Source organism: Battus philenor, unplaced genomic scaffold (assembly GCF_028537555.1).
Source record: "Battus philenor isolate CCGP_79_NKW_IND1 unplaced genomic scaffold, ilBatPhil1.0.hap1 SCAF_7, whole genome shotgun sequence".
Lineage (NCBI taxonomy): Eukaryota > Metazoa > Arthropoda > Insecta > Lepidoptera > Papilionidae > Battus > Battus philenor.
In genome coordinates this window covers 4827312-4833311 of record NW_027181737.1, presented here as the reverse complement: position 1 = coordinate 4833311, position 6000 = coordinate 4827312, and positions in this window count along the sequence as shown.

Below are 6000 nucleotides of genomic sequence, written 5' to 3'. Positions count from 1 at the left end.
GCGACGTGCTCCGCCTACTGCCACTTTAGACGAGTAATACTTTGAGTTACGTCAGTCAACTTGTATCGAACCTACGATATACGATTGCAATTCTCAGTCCTCTACCGCTAGGCTTGCACTGCTCAGTGTTGTGATTAGATATTCTAATTAAATCTCAAACAACCGAGAATTACAAGCATAGTGATCTCAGATTGATGAGATTTGTTGTAATCCTATGCTAACGATCTTAATCCTGTATTAAGGGTTTATATATCATTAATACTAGCTCATATAGGTATTAACATAACTATTTATGGTGTGTAAATAAGTCACCTAAAATCAAAAAATCGTTATTTTTTTTATTGTAAAATAGGATTCATTGTTATTATGGTCACTGCTATACCATCAAAGAGCGATAGGAGTTTCAAACTTTTATAAAAAAATTATTTTCTTACTCTGAGGTCCTTAGTAACTGAAAATTTAACCAAAACACAATGTAAACTCTAATAAATATAATACGCTAACTGGTAAGTTTGCATTATTAATAATTGGAATTTATACAGTGTAAAAATAAGAACATAACAGGAGATATGGGATTATGAATGTGTTTAATAAGAATTAAAATTCGTCCATTAAATTCTTTTTTTTTCAAACATTACTATATTTTTTCTAGGAGTATCGGGATTTACTGAAAGGATCTAGTGAGGAGGAATTCGGAGTTAAATATTTGGTATACAAATGTTCCACCTAAAGTAATTCCTAATAGGGAAGTGTTTTAGTGGATACGCTAAAAAATAATTGTACCTGTAATTCAGTAAAATTTATTGCTTGAGGTCTTAATACCTTGAGCTCCTTTAAAATTTATGAAGAAAAAATAAAAAATCCATTATTTTCAGTAATTAGTAAAAATTTATATTTTTTTATTCACTCCATAAATGCTCACTAGAAGGCTTAGACCTTCTCCAAAAGGTATCTACAAGGGGATATATCATAATCGCCACGCTTGGCAGGCGGGTTGGCCATCGCAATGTAGTTTTATGGAACTCGGAGAACGCTGTTGTTCATACTCTAGAAACTTGTTTGAGAACAGTTGCAGTCCTGTATAGCACATATGAAAGCACAAAATGTGATGTTTATGAGATTATATCACTGAAATCCATCTTCGTCGCACGATTGGTATCATTATATACAAATAGGAGTAAAAGAAATCGTTAACGATTACTTAAAATGCAAGATTTTGTGTTTAGGATTGTCCTATTTTACTTAAATGCATCATTTGTTGTATAATGTGTTACCTTTTAAATGTTAGTTATGATAACAACTCTCATATAAAAGATTTGGTCATTATTGACCGAACATAAAAACGTGACAAAAAGTTTAGTAATCGATTTTCACAATCTTCTTTTGATCCCAATATAACGTCAAAAGGGAAAATTTTAAATCTAGTAAGCACTTGGTGCGAGGTACAGACAAAGTGGATACATTGAAATATCCCAACCAAGCTCCCAGAGTTGCATGCAAGTCACTACAGCTGTGTGTGGCCTGCATATGGTCTGATAGAACCTTCACATTTGTCAATGCCAATAAGTTTGTATTATCAGTAAAAAACTTGTTTCATGGCAAAGAATTTATTGCTTATTAAAGTGCATGCTAATCTTTAACAAATTTTAATTTCATTTAAATAAATAAAAAAAGCTTTTATTTTTAATGTTTTGCTTTATATTTATGATGAAATTAGAGAGAAAGTAACTCAGTAACAGCTCAGGGTTAAAGGAAAAATTAGGCAGAGTTACTGTACCTAGAGGTACATACAAAAAGTTTTCAACTTCAGTTATTCTAACTTAATATAATTTTGGTACAACTGTATAGGATGTATTGCTGTCTATTTCATCAAAGAGCTTATATCAGTTAATAGCTGAGGCAATTGTGATTGTTTTCGCCGCTGAGAAAACACATGTAAAGCAAAAACATCTGATTTATTTTCTCCCCCAACGTGTTGTGTCGAATATGGGGATTTATTATCTTTCGACGAATAATAAAACTGATAAAACGTTACAATATTTGTTACTGGATTTAAAGTAATTTATTTCATTATCTTCACACTTTTTATACAATGTATGTATAACGACGCACTAAATACCGAAGGCGTTTTATACCGGTTTATTGTTTGGGCGATGTAAAGATAAATTAGTGAAGTGAGGTGAAATAAATAAGTATTAAATATGAAGAAAAGAAAAATGAAAATAAGAAGGAAAATAACAACCAAGATAAAAAAACACCCTATATAAATATACTAACAGCTATTTCAGACCATGATTATATGAAAATATAATGTTATACATTTATTTAAATATTTAATAATTGTATACAAGAAAAACGTAGCAGAAAAGTCGTATTTTCCATTTCACAACTTTTAATAGCACGTATACGCTAAAACCTTTTCGTGGAATATGTTTGTTTAGTCATTATTTTTACCAAAAGCTGTGTATAAACGATTAATTAAAATAGTTGTTTCAATATAAATATGGACGGCGTGAACTGTCAAATTAGCCAACTGTTAACTGCGCAAAGTTTCAATAGTCTTTATATAACCTGAAAAATTTAAAGTTTCTGCGCACTTTTACATTTTTCTATAAGAGCCTTCTACTTAGTATTACGAAATAAAAAATTAAATAAACTCGGTATAGTCGTTCTTAATTTACAACGTGTCCAAGGAATAAAGAATTAATTTTTATATAAATATTGCAGTAGCAATGACCTTTTTTGACTATCAGATTACGTTACAAGTACGTAACAAGCTACGTTAAGTGCCGTTAAGAAGATTATCGGTCGCGAAAATAAGTTATAATTTTAATTACTACGCATTGCAGTATCACCATCACCACTATTTCAACTGTCAAACATATACCTCTCTCAGAAATTTTCAATAAGACCGAACGGAAGCCCCCTTACATACAGCGTTTTCCGAAGATCTTAACAAACTTAACCATCTTTTGGGTAGACGTTGTATGCTGCACTTGATGGTTCATAGATTCTACGCGTGGTAAAGAAATGCAAGAATCGTCTTAGTCATTAAAAGCTTTAATTCTTTTAAAAATAATATTGTTAAATGTGTGAACAACAATTTTTTCCTTCGCTGAAATAAGTTAAATAAAGATTTTCGTATTCTCCGCGGATTCTAAAAGCAGAAATTAAAAACAGTTTATTTATGGCTACTTTCAATTATGAAATGTATATAAACTACCTGTATTAATTTTGATAACCCTTGGTGCGTTCATTCACATAAAAAATGAGATGTAATTTACACATGTACTTTAATTGTCATTGTTGGGATATTGATGTTTGTCCAAATTACACTTGTTGACTTTATTGAAAATAATTTTTTTTTTTTATAAATTTTAAATATATTTTTTAATCTTTATTGATTATTTAATATTATTTTATTTAGTAATTATCATATCTTGGATATTGTATTCATAAACAAGCAACATATAAGAAAACGACATGTTCTTAAAACCGTAACGGAAAGTAACAAACTTTAATTTATAGTATGTTAGAAATTTTGCTTAAATCAATTTTAACAATTCATGGGAATTCAAACTTTGCCAGTCGAGAGAAGCAGGTGCTTCTCGTATCTTGATTTATTACCTATCTGATTTTTAATTAAGAGCGTTAAGCGAATTAAACTTTTGTCTTAATAACCGAGATTTAAAATTTATCGAAAATAAATAATAAATATTTGTCCTATAAATATAATATGTTTCAATTTTTTTTTTAAAAGAACAAAAGATTTTCATTAAAATCTTTTGTTCTTTTTTTAACCGACAATTTAGGATTTAAAAAAATATCAATAACTAATGTTGATGTTATTAATAAATATATTGATTTTTCATAAACACAACTACAATATTATATTAACAGTGTAAAGTGGTCGTAATTTTATGCAAATATTTATCCCAGTATAAAAGAGATATAGTCAAACACACGCAAGACGTTTTTCAGTGGACCCTTCTCGTAAACCTAACGATTTTTCACATTGCGGTTGTCTTTGTATGTAGAACTCTAAATCGAATACAAGGATACTCTAAAAGAGAAGTATTTTTTACTTAAAACAATTCATTTTTAAATAATTATGAGTTGGTATTACGCTAGAATTTTTTTTCTTCGAAAACGATTATCTTAATTATGATATATACTTTTTTATAGAACATTCTTTATTAAAAATGAAACATAAAATTTATTAAACAAAGAGAATTGTTTAAAGGTTGTTCACAATTTACAGGCGTTTATTGGGTTTTACAGTAGTGAGGTAGACCGACTGATGACTTTTACGTTGAGGTATCTCTTCCATCCGCACTTATTGGAATTCTAAGACATATGTGCAACACCAATGGTTGGAGGACCAATGGTTGAAATGTATAAATTTTCAAACATTTTTCACAGTTATTACAGTTTATATATAATCTTAGAAGTTAAATGTCTAAACTATTTTTATCTTTTTTTAAAAAAGCTTTGGTTTTGATTTTATAGATAACAAAAACATGAATAACAATTACTAACACATATATAAAGATATAAAATTTAAAGGTAACTGGGATTGTAAGAAGATATGTATACAGAGGTGGCACGAATACAAAACAATTTTGCCGAAAGTTGAAAATTTTAGTGTACCACAGTTATTACTTTTCTTATGATAGGAGATATTTACAAATCAACACACAATTTAAAATTCGCCACAAGCCCTTCCGGTATACGATATGTGTTCGTATGTCGACATGTGGGAAACTCGAATAATCGTAAAGGTTCCATTTCAAAGCCGTTCAGCGTTTGTCGGCTGTTTTACTACCATTCATCTCCATTTCACAGTTGTCAGAATGTCCTATAAAATAAGCATAAACGGTTTATGTGGAGGAACCTCACCTATTTCACCCACGAACGGATTTCAAGAGAAAACACTTCAGAGATATATTTTGGTGTGGTTTCTACAAATCACGATTTCTTTTAAACTTTTTACTAAACTTTATTCTAAATATATATACAGGTTGATTCGTTATAGATATAAAAACTTTAAAGGGATCAGAATATAACTTATTTATTGCCAAATAAGGCATCGACCACCCTTTACGAAAATTAATAATTTAAGATATAATGTATGTTATAATATTTATAAAACGCGTTTTCAAAATTCGTATTAATACATATAAAAATAAACTATTGTTTACTATTTGTTCCTGCATTGTACTAACAGAAATGATTGGCCTGTCGCTATATTACAAAACTTAAAAATAATTAAAGTAATATATTTTAGAGTCACCACTTTAAACAGGGATGTTTGGAAATAAGTGTGAGAGCTTTAAAGCTTATTGCTTACAAATGGGCTATACCAGTGATTCCCAAAGTGGTCTGTATCGACCCCTAGGGGTCTATGAAAACTTCAAGGGGTCTACGTCAGCGAAAAAAAATTTGTGGGTCCATGAAATGAATATGGGGGTCCACGATAGTGGATCTCAACACATACACTGATAGTACCTATTTACTTACATCATGCTATCTTATAATAAGAAAACATTTATATTATTTATAAATAATTATATAAAGAAACAGACTGGACATCATTAGCCAAGGAGATTTAAGATTAACCCTTACAAAATTTACGCCAAATGTTAATAATTTATTATTAAAGAATCAGGTTCATCCTTCTCACTAAAAATATTGACTTATTGCTTATGTTAATCTATTTATAGTTTATTTTATGTTTATTTAATGTTACATATATTTTACATAACAGATACAAAATTTTATTTTGAGTAGTTTTAATTTAAATTCAATTAATAAATGTATAAATTAACATGTGTTTTTACTTTAAGTTTTTAACACTAAACTTCACTACAGTTAGAAATTTACAGGAAATAAATATCACGTAAGTAGGGAGTCTACCCAACACGGTAAAACACGGCAAGGGGTCTACGACACAAAAAAATTTGGGGAACTCTGACTATACCATCACCCCTTTAAAGTGAT